The sequence below is a fragment of the Rhea americana genome, unplaced genomic scaffold (assembly GCF_003343005.1).
Source record: "Rhea americana isolate MKP2758 unplaced genomic scaffold, rheAme1 scaffold_36, whole genome shotgun sequence".
Taxonomy (NCBI): Eukaryota; Metazoa; Chordata; class Aves; order Rheiformes; family Rheidae; genus Rhea; species Rhea americana.
Genome location: NW_028186490.1, coordinates 1061895 through 1084678, shown reverse-complemented (window position 1 = coordinate 1084678; position 22784 = coordinate 1061895). Strand labels below are relative to the sequence as shown.

Sequence of the window (22784 nt, the reverse complement as noted above, 5' to 3'; positions counted from 1 at the left end):
CGGGGAGCGGCGGGCGGGGAGCGGCGGGCGGCTCCGGGGGGAGTCGGAGGCGGGCGAGAGCCCGCGAGGTCGCCTGGGGGCGGGCGGCCTCGCAACTACCAGCGCCGGCGTCGCCTTGCGCTGCTTAATGACTCCGCCGCGGCCAGCTACTGTCAGAAATGAAACTTAGGTAGAAGTTCCTGAGTGGAAGATGCTGCTTGTTTGAAGTGTCGTATTGATTATGCTCGTTCAATTAGGCAAAAACATTTTGGGGTATTTTTTTCTAAAGTTTTTTTTTCTAAAAGCAAAAAGAAAAGTGGAAGTTCTTTGCTTTTGCAGCATCTGATTTTCCTTGAAACCTGTTCTTCAGTATGAAGACTATGTGGGGATTACAGCCCTAAAAAAAACTGAAGCAAGATATACCTCCTGTTTTTGGGAAGTTGCAGGCACAACAGCTTTCTGGTCTTTTGGCCGAGTAAAATTGCTGTCAGTGTTTTAGTGGCTGACTATGAGTGTGGCAAGAGTTCAAAATGCTTTTCAAATGGCAGAACAAATTCTGAGAGTTACAGTCGTGGAAAAAATATACATGTGAAACAGGACTCACCCCCAATTCTGTAATCTTTTATGTAATTTGGAAGAAAGAAATATGCGTAGAAACAAACTTCTAAGCCTGTGCTACTGTTGGGACTGAAAGATTTTGTGCTGCAATACACATAAAATTGAGTAGCAATTTTGGAAAACAATAGCAATTGCAATAATAGCAAGATACATAGTTTTGTGTGTGTGTATGTTTTTTGTTTTTTTTTTTTTTTCCTGGAAGGAGAAAAAGTACTACTCTGATGAAAGATAGATTGGTGATTGGTGATACATAGCTTGAACATGAGACTTTAAAAAAATTTGTCAAAAATATGCTTTGGGCTTAAGAAAAGTCTCTTGAAATCTGTTCTGATAAAGGAATTGGAACAAATAATGACAGTTTCACTAGACAGGGTACTCCTTAAACTGTAATCAAGAATATATTTAATCAAGCACGCTGCATGTCATTCAAACTGAATTAAATAGCCTTTCTTTGCTAACCTCTGCAATGCCAGTAAGGAAGGCCTTTGCAACAGTGTTCTCTGACAAATTTACTATACAGACAAATTTACTTATATCTATCCCAGAGAACTGAGAAATTCTGCTTTCTTTATGCTACTGACAGCTGTAATAGCATTTTAGCTCATTTCTTTCAGTCAATGTGAATAAAATTATGCCAGTTCTTCTCTCTGTTCTGGGTTAGTAATCTATTTTGAGACTGTAGTCACGAGCTCATTAAAAAGGATAATGGGAATTTAAATCCTTCTTTATCCAGTCCTGATGATGTTATTAGGTGTTACACCTTCTTATGTGAATTTTCATGGAGAGTACATAAAAGAGAAAGTTCCCCCCCCCCCCCGAGTTTGTGAAGCTTCAAAAACATTGTTACCTAGAGATGGCAGAATAGTAGCAGACTCTTAGGTATCACTTTATTGTAGTTACAGTAGATTCTATCCACCATAGTCCGAATTTAAAATCCTTTGTGTTTGAGTGCTGTATAAACATATCTGTATAAAGAACAGTCACTGCTGTCATGAATAACTTACAGTATATGCAAAATGCAGCAGGAGATACAAAAAGGGAAATGGAGGTAAGAGGATGAGATAAATAGTCACAACTGTTTTATGTGCTTACTTATTATTCAGAAATAATAAAATATGCGTCTTACAGTAAACTCGCTTATTAGTGCCTGTAGGACTGACCTTGCTAGCTTTTTCAGTTTTCTCCTCCAGCATTCTGAAACTTAATTCTATCCATCTGAATTCCCTACATATTCTTTAGCTTCTAACATATGTTCCACCCACATTTATTCAAACAGTTTATGTTGATTTGCTCTCTGTTGAAATACTCCCATTCTTGCCTTTGTATAAAGTTTGTCTGAATTTCTTTCTTTTCTATCAATATCAGCTGCAGTTGCCATTACAAAGTTACTGCGTATTTCCATCTTTGAAGGTTGTTCCCTAGCACAGACAGGCAGTGCTGGGTGGCAGAGAGGAGAGGCAAGGAATCTTGCTGTTGGCTTTCTAGGAATTTTAGTAGTCTTACACCAATGTATCTCTGTTGTTCCTGTTACTGCAAGTCAAGTAACAGGCAGTCTTTATTTTATAAGACTCTATAGGCACTCCTCTTTCCCAGCCGTGCACCCTACAAGGAATGCGTTCTGGCTGCTGCCTTATGTTTGCTTCTGGACGCTATTTTTGAAGTCACATGATGTATTATATAGGTCTCTTACTGTGTGATGTGACATGCAACTTTAGCATGCAATTTATTCCTTCCCCATCTTTTCACTGTGTTGTGTCACTGGATGGATGGGGTTCTGTGACCTGAGAAAGTTAAGAGGTTTAGGTGGATCTTACCAGCTGTGGGCTCTGGGTCACAGGAGCAGTACTTGGCTAAGCTTAGCTATCACTAGGCTGTGCTAATTTGATTTTACAGCAGTGTACTACATGCCAGCTCAAAAACTCAGCTTACTGTCCAGTTGGGAAGTTAACCTGTCGTGGTTTTCCTAAAGTTACGGTATGAGTTTAGTTTCTGGAGCTGTTGGAAAAGAAAGGCTTTGATTTGTTACCAACAACTTAGTAGAAAATACAGAGGTTGCAAGGAGCACAGGAAGACCTGTTTTATGTTTATTTTTCCACACTTTTGAAATTTCTGAACCGGATGTATTCAGTTGCAGTCTTAGATGTTATAAATAATGTTTTGTGCTCACAGAATGCAAAACTTTCGGTAAATGTTGTTGTCTAATGCCCTAATAATGTGAAATGAAGGTGATCTTCATGGTATTATATTAAAACTCTATGTCTCACTTTTGTGGCAGTTACTACCTGGTAAAATGGAGAGCTGTGATACCTACAGAGGGCTTGGTGTGATTGTTGCCAAACTATTAAAAGGCAATGGAACTGTGATGGGCTAGACATAGGGGTTTGATGCTTAAGGCTATTTTTGTTCAAATTATGAAAGCATGTGAAAAATTATGTGCTGTTGTGGACAAATCCTTAACTTTTCTGTTTAGCATTGCCATAAAGGAGTACCTTAAAATCATGATTTCTTTAGTCTCATTTGTGGTATCTTGTAAATAAAGCCATTTCTGAATTGAATTTGTCTGCAGGAAATAGTTTGAAGTGTTGTTGCTGCAAGTATTATTTAAACATTTTTGCCTTGGTATACAAATATCTCATAACAAAATAGATGATAAATTCAATTTTGTTTAGAGAGGACTATGACCATTTTCTCCAAAACCTTCAGCTTCATGAAATGCGTCTTTGAACAAGATATTCAAAGAAATATCTGTAAGCAGCATTGCAAAAATTTCGCTTTCAGAACCCTCATATTGTTGTCTTTTCTTCCTTCCCTTCTTTATTTAATATAAAAACACGAAACACTTGATACGGATGAAGAGGTAATTATAATTGGGAATCTGGGAGATGAAAGTCATCATTATCCATGGAATGATGTGCTGTGTTTATTGGTGGTATGATTTTCACCATTGCTCTGACACTATCTCCTCACCTGCAGACAGTGCCTGGGGAGGAAGAGATTAGCTCTGTTTCTATTCGATTTATACTTACTTAACTGGCATGAAACTGTCTGCAGGAATGCAAATTATGTTGGTGAGTTTTGTGTTTGATGGGAACAGGACTGAGCCTGACAAATCAATTTACAAAGGCTAGAGCTGTCAGACGATAATAGCTTGCCTTCATTACTAACCAGTCTAGATTTGAACCAATGACCTCGAGGTGAAATGCTCAGTACTCTATTACCAATCCTCTGATCTATCCATATGTTCTCTTGCTTAAAATCCCTGTAGTCCTCTTAAGCAGAACATGCGGTAAATATTGAGCATCGTTTGCACTTGTAAATACTAGAACGCTGTCCATTCCAATTGTCTGGCGTGCATGTGAGGACACTGAAGTTAAATATAGCAACAATTTCTTGCACTCTCTGGCTTTTCATGGGAAACCCTCATAGAAATCCAACCATATGGCAAAATCCAGCATTATCTTAAGACCATTAACTAAGAACCTATTGCTGCCATTAAATGGAAAATGAATCCACAGCTCTAAGTAGCGTACTGGGAATTATTAATAGCTTCAGGCTGCTGCTAAGAAAATAAATGAAATATGATTAGTAGTCATCCCACCAACATCTCTGCATGTTGCATCCATATTTGCATTTACCTATGGAGACTTTTTCAGAGTATATTATCCTTATTGCATGTCTACTTGATTTGTTCTTCACTAAACAGCTTCACTCTGCTCAATGTTGTAAAAGCATAGAGGAAAATAATTTCTTTTCCATAGGTTTCATAAAATAGGCTAAACAAAATATTTGGAGTAGCCAGATAGGACAGCATAATCCATTTTTCCATTTGTTCTGATGTAAAATGTTTCTAGGCAACCTACATAACAGGAGGAGGTCAAGAAATGTAAATACATGTCTGTTCTTCTCGGGTTGTAAGGCTATTAAAACAAGTTAATATCTGCAGATCATAATTTCTGTGAGCTGCAGAAGTAACACTTGCATTCCTATGGATTTGGATTTGTCTTTTTATCTCCTTATCGATTTCCTCCAGTCCATAACCCCATTTTCCTCTGTAACAAGAGACAGTGTTGTGGCTGATTTGTACTGATTGACATACTGCCAAATGGAAAATATAAAGGAGGATTTTTGCCTACTTCTCCATCACTAAACATGCAAATTGGGTCTTTTTCCTCTGCTTGACCATCAGTTTTCATGTAACTTATAGGAATGTAATTATTTTTGACATCTCTACGTTCATGTGGCAATGGATTCAAAAAGTTTTGTGAGGAAACCAATTTTGGTCATTTGCTTCTGCAGGCAATAATAAAAATAATTTTCTGCCTAGTTTACTAATGAAGTGAGGCTTATATAATCATGCTGTCTGTTATATCATTGGACCCGTTTATTTTCTACCCCACTTTTGGATCTAAGTACCTCACTTAGAGCAATATCCTCCTTTTTTTACATAGCATTCCTGTTCCACAGGATGTGGTCAATATCTGTTTTGTCATTTTTTTCCCATCTCTGTTATTGCACTGCATGTGGTTTCCCAGGGTTCTCCTAAAAAAAGCAGAAAATCTAAATCTTTGCTTTTTCAAGAATTGCACAATCCATTTTTTAAAAACAATTTAAAACAATCTCATTTTTTAAATTGTGAATGGTTCCTTCTTCTGAACATGTTTCCAAGCCTCAAATGATACCATTTCATGTTCTTGTTTGTGATGGATATAAGCATGTAAACCTTACCTGCATTATGCCTCTTAAATATGAGTTTATTTTGGTCTAAGCTGTTCACTTTCCACTGCTGTTTAAATTAGCAACAACCAGCTTCCATGGGATGCTCGACTGAAGTTATACTTGACAATTCTTCGTTAGCGTGATGCAGAATGATGCAGAGGGCGGAGGAATCTGCTTATCAGTGGAGTGGGTTGTACAATATTTTGGGTTGTGACCTTTAATATTTTTAAATTTAGTATTCATTTCTAGAGCCTTTTCCAAAGATGAAGAGCAGACAATGAAAATTAAGCAGCAGTGGAGATGTCTTAAGACTTCTTATAAATGATAGAAGTAAAGACTGGTAGGAAAAGATTTGGAAAGAATTGCAGATAAGGCTTTGGTGAGTTGTTGGCTGCAGAAGTGTGGCAAGACATGAATCCTGGTGCTCTTTTGCTTAAATATTTTTCAGTAGGCTCTGGCTTGTTATATTCTGTCATGACAGGTTTGATGCGTAGATTTGGTTAAACTTGTCCCCAGATTTGCAGGCTAAAAGCCTTACTTTTAGAATTATTTTCCCCTGTGGTCTTTAACCATCTGAATTTTCTGAGCTGTAAGGCTCAACTGCTTTCCAATCCCTTTCAAATTGGAACAGTGAATGTGGGTTTGTTGTAAACATCTATTTTTAAAGTGTAGTCAAGCCTATGAAACTGGCACACTTTTTTTTTTTTTTTTTTTTTCTGTATAGATATATTGCAAATAAGCATTAAGTAATTACTGGTCTGAAGGTTAATAGTAGAAACAGTAGAAGCAGGTAGGATAATCTGTAGTAAATGCAAAATAATCACAATTTGTCTAGAGTTCTTTTTCCATGGTACAGTTTGGATTATAGAAGATTTTTGAGAAGAGAAGCATTAAAACTTAATGTACGCTAAAGGGAAGCTCACCCAAATTTATATTGAAGTATACATTGTGTAGTCAATGGCGGGAAAAAAGGTTCACAAATGAGAAGCCTTCAGGGAAGCAAGGGGAAACTGGCCTTGTTTTGTATCTCTGCTTCAGCCTAGGATTGGCATTTACACTCTTGAGCAGAGACCACCTTGCTTGTTAGTTTCTACTACGCTGTAGAAGGTAGATGAGTGTGGGCAGCAGATCTTGTTTGGTGCGTGTGCTTTTTATGGTTTTGTTTTTTTCTTTTAAAATTTGGTATGTGATTTATTACGTTTTCATTTTTGAAAACAATGAATGGACTAAAAATACACGAGTGATTCAGACTTGTGGGAGACTGCTTGAAGAGGAGGATTCTTCCGTAAGTATTTTCATAAAATGTTAAAATAAATGTATTCTGAGAAATCATTACTGAGTAAAGTATGTCACGAAGCATAGGATAGCAAATGACTTTCTGATTTTCCTGCTGGTATTCCCAGTAGAACGAATTTATAAATGGATCAATAGACAACAGCTAATGTATCTCTTAGCACATTGGAACACGAGCTGTTACTATGACATGGAAACAGGTTAGTGCCCTCAATAGAAATGCATGTTATTCAAGAAAATAGGTCAGAGGGAGGGGCAGAAAAAGGGGGGGGGAAATACAAGAAAAGTGTTGATTATGTACTCTAACTGTTCCTTAGAACTTCATTCTGTTGTACCTGAGGCATGCTAATAAATATACAGCAAAGCTTCACAAAACATGATTGCTAAAATAAAGCATTCTCTGCAACGTCTGTTATGGACATCATTATGCCCAACCAATCTATTCAGTACTTATATAATATTGTACTTGATGATATCTGGAGAGTTTCTATGAATATTCTTGACATATGTCAAAATACTGCAGAGTGGGCAACAATTTTCATTGAAAGTGCTGGCTTCAGTTGCTCCTAATTCGCTTAAATTCTTTAGTCTAAACATCCTTAGATGAACTTTTCAGACAAGCTTTTCAAAAAAAATCATTTTTGCCATTTTATTTAAAATTTGCTGTTTTGGGAGAGAATAGTTAAGTAGAGAATATAAATTTCCTATTAACAAAATGTATTTATATTATTTTTTTCTTTTAGATAACCACATTTAAAACTATAAATTTGATAAGAAAATAGCCCCTTTTCCAAAACCATCATGTTTTGTTTTTGCAAATGTGTTTTCTTAAAGCAAAAGTTTCTTCTTTTTTGGGAGAGGTAGCAAGGTAGCTTAATCTATCAGTCCATTACTGTTACTCATAATTGTAGAGGCCCTACTCAGCAATATAATTATCTCATAAATTAAGCAGTTTGCCACTTCTCTATTCTCTTTTTCTCCTTTCATTTTTTTTGCTTGTAATCTGTTCTCCTCTGCCTGTTTGTCTGGTATCACAGCTGCAGTTGAAAAGGTACCTGGGCTGTTTCACTGTCTTCAGTCCTCGCTCCTGTAGGACTTGGCTGTGTTCGTAGGCAAAAGATGGTAGAGCCTTGTTAACTCTACCAGGACAGAGAGATTTCCGTTATTAAAGAGCGAAAATTTCATGTTGAAATTGCTTTTTCTGGTAGTGTGGAGCTGGGAATGTTTCTACGTAGAAGAGCAGTACTGGCAAGATCTTCTCTGTCAGGCTTACTCTGCAGAGAGATACGTGAGGTTTCGGAGAGAGGAGGTGGAAAATGCGTGATGCTTGCAGTGCCATTCCCAGCTGAATGGCTCAACACTGTTGTGAAAAGCGTTACTTCAAGTGTCACTTATAAAATCGTACATTTTTTTTCCTCTGATAAGTAGTGTACGTATTGTTTGTACAGGAATTAGGATTTGATATGTCATTCACCAACAAACTTTAAGCTTTGACCTTTTTTTCTCATCTATACATATCAAATGAATCAAAATCTATGTAAATATTTAGTTAAATAGGAATCTAAAGTCTAAAACAAAGTATTTTTAAATAAGCTTAAACTCTTTCACTTAATTGTTGGATTTTCTTCATTTTGAGTTTTATAGCAGGAAACATTTAATATCAATCTAGCTTATTTTGCTTCAAAATTAGCTTTATCTGTTTGAAAATGATTATGTGGGCTTTTTTGCTCATGTCTCTACCCCTCTACTTTATTTTGATGATATCAATAAAAAAAAGTGTGCAGTAATCTTACAAGTGCCTATTCAGGGGCTTCCCTTTCTCTTACTCCAATTTGTCTGGAACTAATCTGAGTAATGGCATGAACACTAAATGCAGAGGTGCATACTGCTGTGCAAAGACGTGAATAAATCATATTAAATTATAAATTAAAAGTAATTGAGCTTGCTTTGAAGAATACCTCTGTAAAGATTTAGCATGGTTCAAGCTATTTTCCTCAGAAGACTTTACCAACCTATGAAATTATAGGTTCTAGTATTTTAAGAAATTGTTAATTTAATAAATTGCTTATTTGGGGTAAGCAGGCATTAATTTTGTACAAGAAAGAGAGGTTTCTGACACATTGCAAAATATTTTTCAGAACAAATTCTAGCTGTTGGCAAGATTTAGCATAACTTAAGTATAACGTGCTCAAGAAAAAATAAAACAAGAGAGCCAATATACTCTTTTTCCTAATAAAAATGAAAAAAAAGGTCAAGCCTATCTTCTGAGTTTAGCATGACTTTTGAGCAGGAAGTCACCAAGGCACTGTATACATGTGCCTGTTGCTGAGTATGTTGCTTCCACTAAGCTCTTGGGATTTTTTTGCTTTTTAATTGCTTTTACTATGAACAAAGACAGAAAGAGGCTAAAAATAATTTTCATTTAATTACAACCAGTTTTTAAGGAGATTAAAAAAGTGATATTAAAAAAAATCAGACGAATTACTGTTTTGAGACTTTTTAAAAATAATGTCTTTTGTCTTCATAGTTATATCACAAGAAGAACAGAATTATAGAAACTAAAATAGTTTAAGCCTTTCTAATATATTAGTACAGTTTTATGAAGAGGTTACCACCTATTTAAAATTGCAGAAGGTCTGGAGAAGAAATAATCTTGGTTCTCTGTTTAATATTACTATTTTCTTGATGAAACTGGTGATAAACAAAATTGACCTCAGTTTACTCTTAAATATCCCTTTTATATTTCAGTATTACCCTTTTGAAGTGGAAGAGGATCAAATAGGCTCTTTAGTGTTAAGTGTCCTTGAAAAAAGCATAAAATAAAAAATCAGCTGAATATGTTAGCAGAACCCCTGTTACTCCGTAGTTGTGTTCTCCTCGCCAAGACTCCCTGGTTTGCCGAATTACATTGCTATGACGTGGATGCTGGCAGCGCTTTCTGGTGTGACTGCGTAAGTGAGATCCAGCGGCTTGCTTTGGAAGGTGAGCAGTAGGGAACGATGGAAAAGTACTTCCAGAAATAGTTGCACCTCATATCCCCTAGCCTGAAGACCGTGGTCAGGGAGGCTGTATGTAGAATTTTAGCGCTGAAATTGAGGATGGAATTTGCCTCCCCTCTGCTCCTGCCGTTGCTGGGCAGTGCAGTCAAGCAAAGTTCTGCAATCGCTCTTTGGTCTTAAAACAAAAAACCCCTAATGAGTACAAGTGACAGTGACGTCCAGCTAAATGAAGGGTCTTCCACTCACCCTTATGCTTAGTATCTTTATGGTACGTGTATTAACCTGTTTGGTTAATGCATTTTTTTGTTGTTGTTTTTTATTTGGGGGGGGGGAGAAGTTGTATTAGCTCCATCACGGGGGAGTTCCTGTTAGCAGGTCAGATAATCAAACTGATCAGAAGCAGTGATGCTGATTTCAATCTTTCAAAAACTGATGATGAACAATTCTAGGCTCCTCTAAAGAGGCTGTGAAAAACTTTCGATCTTCTTGAGAAGAATGATAAACTTTCAGTCTCTCTTAATGAAAGACAGGATTTTACCTTCTCTTCATAGATGCCCTAGCTCAGGACAACATGGAGGCTTCTGACTGCAAAGGCTATCTCTGTCCTTAATATTTATATCATGAGCAGCTTACCTCTTCAGAAAGAAAGGAAGTAGTAGCACAATGTACCTCTTGCAGAAAAAGCATGTCTGCAACAATGACTGCTACGCAGAACTTTCCATTTTTCTCTAGAGGAATTTTCCTCTGTCCCTGCACTTCTGGAAAAGTGTTCTTTGTACCGTGCCAATCAACGATGATCAAAGATGATTTTCTTACCGATCTTGTAAAAACGTAATAACGTTAATGGAGCCTTACAAAGTCTCGACAAAGCTAATATTTTATGCCTTGAATTCTGGATTTTGGAACGTGTACATTTTTAACTTTCTGTAAGGATAGAATTTTCCTGAAGAAAATAATCGTCAAATAGATTCATGCTTCATTTTTTTTTCTCATGTCTAGGATTTTCCAAAACAAATGACACACCTGCAAAGTCTACTTACTTAATAGTTCCTTTCAATGTTCAGCATCCTTTGCATACTATAATTATCAAAATCACTTGAGAAGGGAAAAACTTATATACCAAAATAACACCATTCACTTAAATGTACTTTTGATTTCTGTATTTGGGGAAAAAGATCCCCCAAACCAACAAAAGTTGTGTACAATATTTGCCTGTTATCTGCATACTCTTTAAGAAATTCAGTGCCAAATCTTGTGCCTGTCTATAAGCTTATTTGAACTTAATGTCACAGCTTGTTACCCTCTTGCCCTGTTGGCAGATTAATGTCTTTAAAATTGAAATTTTGAAGATTGGAAGTTGGAGTAAGCAACCTATACCACTGCCAAGAATCCACTTGACATTTTATAAAGAAACATATCTTCTTGGAGGAAATACTGGTATCTTTGTGTACTTTCAGGGTGAAATTGCTTTGGAGTTTTTTGTGTTTAGTCATCAGGGCAGTAATGAGTAGGGGAATGGTCTATTTGGGGTTCCCCTGCAGGTTGCTGATTTTACATTTCTGATTCTTTGAACTTCCACCAGCCTCCTTTTTTTTTGCCATTGGTTGTTCCCCAGAATAGATTAGTTTTTCAGTTTTTGTGGTTCTCTCCTCCTCTTTGCCCTCAATTTGACGACGGGGTTGTAGGTAATTATTATTCCAAGCCTGTATATTTGCACTTAGTGTCATAGCTTCTTCGTTGTCTCTTTGCATAGGCAGATTGGTAGTTGCCAACAGGGAAGGGTGAGAGTTGAGCTTTAGGAGCATCATGAATTTATACACATAATACTTTAAAATTTTGTGTAGCTGCAGGTAACTTACTTCCTCTGAGGTAGGTGAACAGGACCCTGGCACCTCTATCCCAAGTGTTGGGCTACAGCTTTGCAGAGATTATATTTGAATTAAATTATCCCATTGTGCTCTGTGAAATTGTGGGGTTTTTTTTAGCTTGCTTATAGAAGGTGGGTTTTAGTGAGGCTGTACATTGTCTAAGTTCTTCTGTCTTCCGTCCTTGCTCTAGATTAATTCTTGCTGTATCTTATTAAGCAGGGATAATGAATGTCTCTGTTTGCCAAAATATATGTTGGCAAGACCTCTGTGCATTCGGTACCATATAAGCACATTTTTAAATGGAGCTGGGTCTGATTAAAGAAAAAAAAAAGTAATCAGTTTAACCTTCACAGTTTCAAAGTAGCCAGATTTGAAACTGGAAAACTATTGACCCATCAAGGGGGAAGTAAATAACCAGGAGAGCAGGTCGGCGTGTTCCGTCTGTGGGTGAAAGCAGGCTCTTGCCTAAGAAAGGAACGCACGCGGTTTGCTTTGCTTTGCTAACGTCATCAGGTTTAGCTCAGCCTTTCGAAAAGTAACTGTGGGTGGGATGATGTTCTGGAAAAGATGACAGGACCTAAAATTGTAGAGGAACAAGAACAGGGCCACTATGGCGTTAGTTTCCGCTTTATTGCATCAGCCTGCGTGGAAGAGCCGCGCGCAGCCGCCCTGTGGGCCCCAGCCTGCTGCGAGGGGGGTCAGCTTCCTTCCGTGGCGCCGCTGCCTCGCCGGCCGGGGGGGCCTGGCAACTGGGGTTTCGCTGGCAAGCAAGGGGCGGAGGATTCATTTGTTGGGTCTGCTACATAGGCAGGCAATATTCCTCTTGCTGCTTGAAATTTCAAATTAATCTAAATGAACTCTTTTTTGATTAAAAAAAAAAAGTTTAGGTCCAGATATTAACTATTATGTTTCCCCTTTAGTAGGATATGTTGCAGATAAAGAGAACTGAGGGACACGGAGGCTTTGCTTGTTGGAGGTTGTTAGCACAGAACTAGGAATTGGATTTAGGAGTTCAGGTTCCTGTTCTCACTGAACTGTGGACGTGACAGCATTGGAACAACTAGCTCTTACTCTGCTTGTCTTTTTACAGAAATTGTTCAAAAATATGCTAGTTTCTTCTGGTGGAAAAAAATATTCTTGGAGGATATACAAAGTACCATAGTTATATTACATTACAGTGAATATATTGTTACGAATTAGCAGATGATCTTGCTCATGTTGCCTATGTGCTTATCTGTACACAAATGATAGAAATTAAATCTAATTCAGTAGCTCAACTGCATATTTCGGTCTTTCTCTAAGCATAGATTAATCAGCAGTGACTATTTCTTGTTGTGGGTTCTGACCATACAGAAGGTGGTACTCAGCTTGTGGCTAAAATATAGTGTAAACAAGCATTGTGAATACAGCTGGTTCCTGACTGTATTAACTAATTCAAATTCTGCTAGGGAATTGTTAACGTAAATATGTATTAGAATTAAATTCCAGTGTGGTTGTGAGTATATCACAGAAGCTAATCATGTAGCAGATAGTGAGCTAGATATAAAAGAGCTTTTACTTTTCTCTAAGGATAATGTTAGAATCCTGCATCAATGTCTCTTTGTTTTTTTTATCCACAGAAATAGTTGTGACATATGAAGCAGCAGTGCAAATCATGTCTACAGTCTTCCTGCAAGGTATGCCAGTTACCAGGTTACTTTTTCTGAACACATTAAGTTCTTGAACTCTCAGCTGAAATGATTAAGTTATAAGGGCTGTAATAATTAAATGACAACAATGTATGATTTTTTTTAATGAAGTAAATTAATGTCTGTTTCAAAATTTTCTGAATTCTAGCACACTTGATAGTGGATAGTGGAATGCTATCTAATGATGATTAGTTAGTGTTCAATATTGGTAGAAGGATTTGATAGATTAATTTGTAACATTCTTACAAATTTTCAACACACTGACCTTTTAGTCTAAATATTTGTATGTATTTTTGCATGCCTGCTTTTATTTTTTTTAAGTGCACCTCTATCACAAAAAAAATTTGAAGCCTAAATATTTGTCATTGTAGATTACTTTGATTCGTGAATAAAATGGGGTGATCTATAAATTAGTTACTGAATGATTGCAATGAAGATTTTCTTTTGTTAATATATTATCTGAGATTTCCCTTATTTATATAGCTAATTCATCGGTGTTTTATACTAATGTGTTTTACTTTTCAGTATAATTAGAGTAGGCATGCATTTATCAGTTAATGCAGGTCATCTGATGATCAGTATATTAAGTCATGACAAACCAATGATTCATCATTGTTCCTCTCTGATGGATAAAAGCAGAATATATCTGGAATGGTATTTTTTCTTTAAAGCGTTAGTAATATTAAGTAGATGCACTCGGGCGATCCCAGAAAGGTCAGTACTACTTTACCATCTTAGCCTACATGGATCGTAGTTTCATTTTTTTCCCCCGTTAAAGTTAAACTCATTAGATTTTTCTCTGTTATTTATAATGTATAGTCATAAATTCATCCAATGTATCATATAATTTTTGGATGGTTCTAGAGAATCTAATTAATTGTTAAGATGGTTTTGGGTACTAAATATCCTTCCATGTTTTCCTGATAGGTTGTTTTTGTTTATTTTAATTTGCAGTTGTATTACTTTCTCTTACTATTTTTGTCTCTGTTATTGCAAAGTGAGATTTTTTTTTCAATACAGGGAAGAGCTAGAAGGCTACAAGTATGCTTAGTGAACACAGAAGATAACAAACAGTGTTCTGTTTTGTGTAATCATTGTGCCTGTGAATGCCTGTGAAAAGGAAATTGGGTGCGTGGTAAATACCCTACAATGCACTTAACTGAGTAGATGCCTAAGCATTCTTATCTGGCAAAAATCAGCATGGCTACACTCAGCTACTGATCTCTTTAAATTCTTTTTCCTACTCTTTACTGCTATTTTTAAGTAATCAAATCAAGCATTTAAATCTTAAGCTGCCACTTCCACATACGCATGTACTATAATAAGACTATTATTATGTAGTTTCATTCTGGGCGATGATAGCAAGTAACTAACATTTGTGAATGTAATGGTGTAACTATGTAGGAATGTACAGAAAGTTCTTGTTTTGTGCACTGGGCTGTCGGAATAAATGCATCCCTGGAGTCATAATTCTGCAATCTCATCAATGTCAAGTTTTATCTAGATTTTATTCTGCAGTCTTTTATTCACTGTATGTATATGTACATGTAGACAGAGTACCCACATTCACTCAGCCAGACTAGCTATAACTACTTCGTTGGGTGTACAGAGTCAGATTTTTAGTGCAGCTTTTATGTTAATTATATGCTGCAAAGGGTCCTCTAGTTGGTCTAGCCCTAGCTAGTGTGATGGCAAGTCTGGATTACAACAAAGTCCTGGTTCTGTCAGTTTTACTGTCCTGTTGCAGAACTACTCTGTATTGCCTCTGAACTAGAAATTACCACCCAGTTTAGAATACCTGTTTCTTGTTAAACCCTTAATTTCATGAGGTCTCTGTGAAGTCTACAAGCAGCACTACAGCACTGATGCCTGGAGAGGTGTCCTCTACTACAGTGTTTCTAGTTGCCTAAAAATGCCTGTCATAGTTCTATAATGTGACTTTTGATAGGCAGAGCAATTTTGTAAGAAGAAAATAAAAAGCATAAAGCACATACAAGAGTTTGATGACAAATCCAAAGCTGGTACTTTCCTTTCTTCTTAGTACTCAGGTAAGTTATTCAGATAACTTATTTCTTAGCTTCAGTCACTTAAAAAAAAAAATATGAATTTCATCAGGTGTAGCCTATCTCAGTACTACTAGCAATTACTTGAGATACTGGAAAACTGGAAAAGAAAATAGGTAAAGGGGAAGGAGCCAGGGAATAATAGGCCTTCTGTCTTCAGTGTTTTGAACAAATTCTTGCACAAAGTATAAGCCTCTGGGAGAAAACAAGAAAATGACTCTCAGCCACTATGAATTTAGAAAGAATAAATTGTCATGCAAGTATAATTTTCATCTGTAACGTGATAGTAAGGCATGGGAATTGACAAGAAAACAGGGAATGTTAACATGTTAGTGAGGTCTTTGGCACTATTTCATGTGATATTCTTATAAACGTTTGAGAAAAGATACTGAAAGAAACTGTTGTAGAGTAGGTGCAAAACTTGTTGATGACTGTGCCTAGTAGGTGATTATTAATGATTGGCTATCAAAAGGAAATGGATATGTTGAATGTCCATGGTCTGTTGAGTCTATATGAATTCTGGTTCACTTCAGTGTTTTAATTAATGAACTTGATGGCAGAATTGGAAGTATGCTTACAAAACTGATAGATTAAAATTGCCCCCCAAACTTGGAGGGACTGCAAGTATATTGGAAGACAAGTTTAAAGGTCCCAAATTATTTTGAAAAATTTGAGAAAATATTAGGAAATAAGTATGAACAAACTGAAGTTCTACACATAAGCAGAAAACATTAATATACAAATATAAGATAAGGAGCAAGTAATTAGGTGACAATTCTGCAGAAATCTTGCTATTGTATAAGGCAAACATTATATTGGGAGAGATAAATATATTTTTTATATATTTGTATATTATATAAACTTGCATGTTAATATATTATGTATACTATAAATATATTTATGTACATATAAGATGTAAAATAAGTAAATATATGTAATACAATATTTGTATGTTTATAGTATAGGTTTATATATTATGTGTAATAATGTAAAACACGTTTCCCCCACACCCACCCACTCCTACCTACCTACAGGTAAGTCCCCAACTGAAGTATTGCATCCAGTCTGAGCATATGCTTCAAGAAAATGTAATTCATGTGGATGAAGGGTGCAGGAAGAGTAATCAAATGATTTGTGGTCTAGAAAACAGGACTTCAGAGGAAAGACTGAAGAAATTTGAAGGGAGGGGATGCTAGTCTCAAAAGGAAAGGACTTGAAGGCATAATATTTTTTCTATACATAATAAGCTATTTCAAGAAGGTAGGAAGTTGTCAAGTATAAATCTGTGATAGGTAGGAGAATACAAGTGAACTTAAATTGTGGCAAAAAATGCCAATTGCAGAGCAAAAGGATTAGTTTCTGGAATAGTTGACAGTTGCTTCTCGCAAGGAATTTTTTCATAAAATCATAGAATCAGTAGGGTTGGGAGGGACCTCTGGAGATCATCTAGTCCAACACCCCTGTGCAGCGAGGAAACAAGTGGCCTGTACGGGGATTGAGCTCACGGCCTTGGCATTACTAGCACCACGCTCTAACCAACTGAGCTAAGCTTGACCCCCAAGGTAACTGTGTTTTGAATAACAACACTATTTTAAAACTAATGAACAATATCTATAAAAGTATAAAGTCATTTAGTGTTTTTCATGTTACTGATTGAAAAAGCAGCAGTGTGCACATGGAGACAATCTACCCTAAGACAGTATCCGCTAGTCAAAGTAATGATGCGGACAGGCCCAAACTGCCAGTCTTTCCACTTAAGTCTTCTAACTCAGTAGCCTTTATTTTGGTTTTGTTGGTTCCTCATTCCATAAGCCCTAGGTACATCACACAGGATTTTTGGCTCTGTACCTAGTTTATAGCCTTGACAGGCCTGTCACTAGTCAGGTTTTATTTCTCTCTCATAGTAACTTCAGTTGTCAGCTGAGCTCTTTGGGGACTCAACATATTATTGAAAGAAAACAAGGAGTTTACTGTAGCTAATTGTTTTGTTTATGAAATCTTTCCCAATTTCCACTGCGTATTTCTCCACTGAGAAGTGAGTGAATGCTCACTTACCTGAGGCTGTAACATGTGGTGTTAGCATATTTCAAGTCTGTATTTGCATTATTATACCCTAGAACGCACTGCTTTAGTCATCACACTTGGAAATTACCCTGGTTAGCAATTTTAGTTTCTATTTTCTCAAAGAGGTATAAAGGATCGCATGAGTTGAAGCCAACAACCTGTGTAGAGCATAGCATGCAAAACTTGAATTCTGTGCCTGTGAGTGGAATTCATGACAGCCTCAGGCACTTTTTAATGGAGCTTTTTGTTTAGATAAATATGAAGCAAATTCCATCATTTGATGATCCTTCTTTCTAATAACTTACTCTGTGCTGCCTGCAATTTGCATATTTGGCATGATTTTTCATATTACTTCATTACCATTTTTAGATGTTTCTGTGAGGGAACCTGAAAGTTCTGACAGCTGGGTTTGAGGGAGTGAGCAGCCCTTAAACACAAGGCAAGAGGTCTCATTTGGTGGCTTAGGGGCCCTACATTCTGCAGGGAAACATACTCAAGCTTTCAGTACAGGCGGAGTTTTCTTGAATATCATGGAAAAAGCTCAGAGGTGATGTGAAAAATATATATATTAATGGTTTTGATCTAAGGGGATAATTTTTAACTCCTATTTTTCTTCTGCTAGATCATTGTTTGATCATATCCTACTGTTTTGCTACTCCATCCAGCAGGGAATTTGGCCTAAATTCTGTAAATTCTAATGGTTTTTCATCATCACATAACTTACTTTTCTAGTTGGATGGTTTTGTTCTTACTACTTGCAAGAAAGTGATTACTAACATTGATTATTTAAATGCTGATCATTAGCTTTTAAGCTTAAAGATAGATGCATGGGGAAGAACTCACAGGTTTGTGCTTGTTCAGGCTTTGATCATATTTAAATGGTATTCTTTTTAACCTTGAGAGCCAGAATTCTTATTTTTAAATTGAAAATTTAGAGCTACCTTTATGAATTTAGCAAATAACGTAGATATTTGGAATACACGAGACCCTTACTGTAATGGCAAGCAAAGAAGCGCTATTTATTGCTGGTGAATACCCACGACGATAAAATGTTCTATGAAAAATGTGCCCAAAAATGTTAATGTCTCTCAGAGGATGCCAACAGTATGTGCCACTGGTGTTGCAAGGATGAAACAACTATGTAGGAGGAATGTATAACAAGGACACACCATGGTATAGAAATTGCAAAATGTTGCAATCTCTCATTAACCAGCTTTAAGCAGTAGTGATGCTTCTGAGTATATGAGGAAAAAACAGTTTGGTGCAATTCAAATGATCAGAGTCAGAGCGGCTGGAGGCTTGGGAGCGCTGCGGTGCTACTGAGCTTGTGCCAGCTGTCTGGGGTAGGGCGATGGAACTGCTCTTCCTCGGTGCAGCAATGAAGTCTGCAGCTGCAGAAAGCTGTTGGTCAATGCATAGCCTTTCTAGTTTTGGAAATCTGTGGCAGGGATGGTTGTCACCAAGCTGTGTAGGATGTGACTTAAATAATGCCATATGGCACAATCTGGGCAACATGCAGGAGCTAATGAAAGGGTTCAGAAGAACTGTGAAGGGATGGTGGAGTGGCAAAATTGTGTTCGCTATATTCCTGTCTTCCAAGTATGTAACCTGAAGGTAAGTTTTCATGCTTATGCAAGGTCTGATGGATCAGTGGGGATATTAGAAGGGCTGTAGTTGGTCGGAAAATGTACAATGCTCATATTGTAGAATATTGATTTACTGAAAAAACTCTTTTCCAGTACTTAAAATCCCCACCAAGGGAAGTCTAAAAAAGTATAAGTCCAATATTAATTTTAGAAAATCCATCCTGTAATTCCTGTATGCTGGAGACAAGACAGCAAATAATGTTTGAGCAGCATGTGGAACACGTATACAGAAAATCCTTTTTTTTTTTTTTCATTTTCATGAAGATTTAAGTGAGACCAACGTAATTGTTTCACATTGTATCTTACTTGTTGCTTTTTAAAGCAGGAAAAAGTGCTCTAAATAGCTATAGGTAGATCAGAAAATTCATGGCTTTTTTTTTTTTTATTAGATGGAATATAGTTGCCATAATCATTTAGTTTTCATGGACTTGAACTTCTACCTTGCTTATGCACTTTTGAAAATCTACTGAGTAAGAACCGACCATCTGCTTGACTTTATGGTGTGCCATGTTGCACTTTCTGTGTTAAACCTAATAAAAGTAAGATAATGATTAACTTACTCTTGAACAAAAAAAATTACACCTTATTTTGTGAAGGAAGGATACTTCTCACAGTGGAATGCTGCATTACGTTGTTGGATGCCCTCCTTTTAAAATAAGGCGCATTTGTCTTTCTTTTTGTGGAATTATAACTTATGTTTAAAATAAAATTTATAAATCTTAATGAGGAAGTATGATGCTGTGGTGACTCTTAACAGAACTGCAGTCTGAACTTGCAATTTAATGGTGGCTCAATAAATCTGAAGTTGGAGTAATAGATTTCAGTTCTCAGGAAAGCAGAAGAACAGAAGGTCCATTCCTGACACAGCAGTGGGTGCTGATGTGTTTCTGCAATGGGATGTGGCTCATTTTTTATTTTAAGATTTTTGCTGTTTGAAACTATTATAAGTCTAGTGTGAAAAGTAAAGGAAAACTAACAAGAGTTGGTTATAATCCCTATAAACGTTTTTTAAACATTTGTAATTCTCCATTTTGTTTTCTTTAGCACAGACTACCATACAAAGCTGTTACTCTTCAGCTGAATTTCCAAGAGAGTTTTTTCAAAGTGCATAAACATGGGCGATGAGACAAATACACACATTTCCATTTTCACCATAAAGTTGGAGTCTGAACGCTCTCCTTATACTAAAATTAAATGGCATTTGTCTCATGTGAGAAACATAGCAGTTAGTGCTCTTAAAAAGCACCTAATATACTTAGGGTAGTAAAACGAGACTTTATTTAGGTTTCTGACTTTTGGAGAAAAAAAAAATCCAATGGTCTTTACGTACAACAAAATCATGTCTAGAATCTATTTTAATTTTACTGTACAAAAGAACTGAGCTGTAATTATTATGATGTGAATATTAACACTGTCACTGGATAGCTCTGTTGGATTATAATTTGTATAAATACACTGGTCCAATTAAACCGCTGGTTCCAGGGGACGCCGACAGGAAGGCGACACAATAGTCTAGATAAGCAGGAGCGCTGCAAACATGCAGGAGACAATGGCTGCGCTGCGCGCTGTGAGGAGCCGACTTCCAGGCTCTGGCTGCCGCTGCGCGGCTGGCTCCGTCGGGGTGGGAGCTCGGTGGTTAAAAGGACAAGCCGGATGGATAGCAATCAGCTGGGGCTTTTCGATATAACTTTTTAAAATAAAAAAAATTTGATCACAATATATTTTTACTGAGGGAGAAGTATATTTAAACCTATTTAAATTTCAGGACCTAAGTTCATTGGTTCTAAATATATTTTCAAATAAAACCTTGCTTATTTGCTACAGAAATTTTAAAGAATGAAGTGCTGAACTGGTAGAAGTTCTTCATTTAATAACTGAAGCTAGCACTATTGAATTGCCAACCTAGCTTTTGGCAAGGCCTTAAAAAAAAAAAACTTGTAGTGTAGATACAACTGTTTAGTTTGTTTCTTTAGACAGTTCAGTCATTGATTATTTTGTTCTAAGTGGAGAAACATTATGGAGAATGAAAATGCAAGAAAACTTATTTTACTCTTGGAGTTGCAGCTTAGGAAGCTGAAAGGATGATAGGCCCTTCTTGTAAAGGTGTTAAACAGTGGTGTTTACCATCAACATCAATTTATTTCATGTGACTTTATTTAACTAACAACTGTGATAAAACTATTGTAACATATTACCATAGAGAATTGTTTGAGACATAGTGTCACAACAAAATGAATAATCCCTGTAGTGGAAAAAGAGAGTTGACTGTAATTCAAGTAATTTAATAAATGTATCTTCTGGGGTATCTTCCTCACTACCAAAACAAGAAGCAAAATCCGTGTTGGGAGGATACAAAAGGTTGTCTCAAAGCATAACTCAGCCGGCACCTACATGCAGACCAGAATGCTTTCTTTCATCTTCTTCTCTGAACGCTGCCCTTCCCGAGGCCAGTGCTGGTTTTGATGTGTGCTGATATGATTGACGTTGCAATCCCTGCACAGGAGTTGGTACAAAGGAGGTCTTCCCTAGAATGAAATAATTGTTTGGAAATGCCTATAGTAGGTTAAGTAAAATCTTTGATACTTGTTGGAGAATGGGTGACATTTTCTTCTATTATGATTTCTTTGATACCTGGAAGTAAGACTGAAAGTAGCACTGAAGTCCTGGATGAGAGATGGGAAAGTAACTGTCGTCTGGTGACATTTTACAGATGAGGAATTGGAGCAGAATGAGATGAGCTGATTTGCTCAAAGTTGTCCTGGAAGTTAGAGGACACAATGATTAAACCTGGTAGCCAGTCTAGACTACTGGATTTGTGCTGACAGCAGTGAAAGAAATTAGGAGGTGCTCGAATGGCTGCACCTTGAGAATCGTCAGCAATTTCTTCTAGGTTTAAAAGCAGCTGCTGTGTTTCTGTGACTGGGTATATTGTAGTACAATGGCTTTTTCCGTGTAGATTAGATATAGGAGGAATGATGCAGAAGAGGACCCTACTGTATTCATGTTCAAGTCTGATTCTTGAGCAGGAAACTTGAGTGTTGCTGTCTTCCATTTGTTTCTTCTCTCTTCCATGTGAATTGATTCTTGCCCAGTTGTGCGGAAGTGATACAGATAGCAATTACGAGGTTCCTCGTCCTGCAGCACATCTCATAGTTCAGAGGAGCGCTGAGCTGGGGTAGGAGGACTGTTGATTTTCATGAGGGAAGAGATTAATGATAGTTATTTGGTTTGATCCAGTTACACTTTGAGTGGATCCCGTTTGTAAACCCTGGTGGTCCAACCCAAATGGTTATCGGTTTTGTACCGTGTTGAATTGGGCTGTTTCTTTGGAGGAATTGCGATATCTCGGTCTAGCATTAAAAATAAGTGTTGATGTTTGCATGCCTGATTCTGTAAACCAGCGGACAAACGGGCGCAGCGTCGTGGGGGTGGAAGAAGAGGAAAGGCATGCTCTTGAGAAGCGAGAGCGTTGCTGCTGGTTGGATTCTTGGGTGGGAAATGCATCGGAGAAGTGTATCTGGTTGTGGCCGTGTTTCTTTTTCCTTAAAGAAAGACTGAAAGAAAGGGAGGACAGGTAGTGAAATATTTAGAGCATGCTGCTGAAGTCTGCCGGGAGAGAGTCGGGTGTTTTTCTTGCCTAAATGCTTCATATAAGCAGCAGCCCTGAAATACGACTCTTCCTGGCACAGGGAGCAGCAGGTGCCCGGCGCGGCAGCAGGGCAGGGAGAAGCGCTGCCCGGGCAGCCACACGCGTGCCCGGTACGGCCTGCGCTTCTGCCCGCCGCGGTGGCGGGGCCGGGACCGGGGCCGGGGCCGGGGCCGCCGCACCCCGCGGCGCTGGGCGTCGCCC

General features: G+C 37.4%; 1 protein-coding gene across 1 annotated transcript in view; it reads left to right on the top strand.

The window, feature by feature from the left end:
- Positions 1-13095: 13095 nt before the first annotated feature.
- The window catches only part of USP54 (ubiquitin specific peptidase 54), a 90803-nt gene continuing 81114 nt past the window's right edge, over positions 13096-22784 (top strand). The window contains exon 1 of the mRNA XM_085312244.1: positions 13096-13149. The gene's annotated coding sequence lies outside the window, so the exon portion shown is untranslated. The remainder of the gene's footprint in view (positions 13150-22784) is intronic.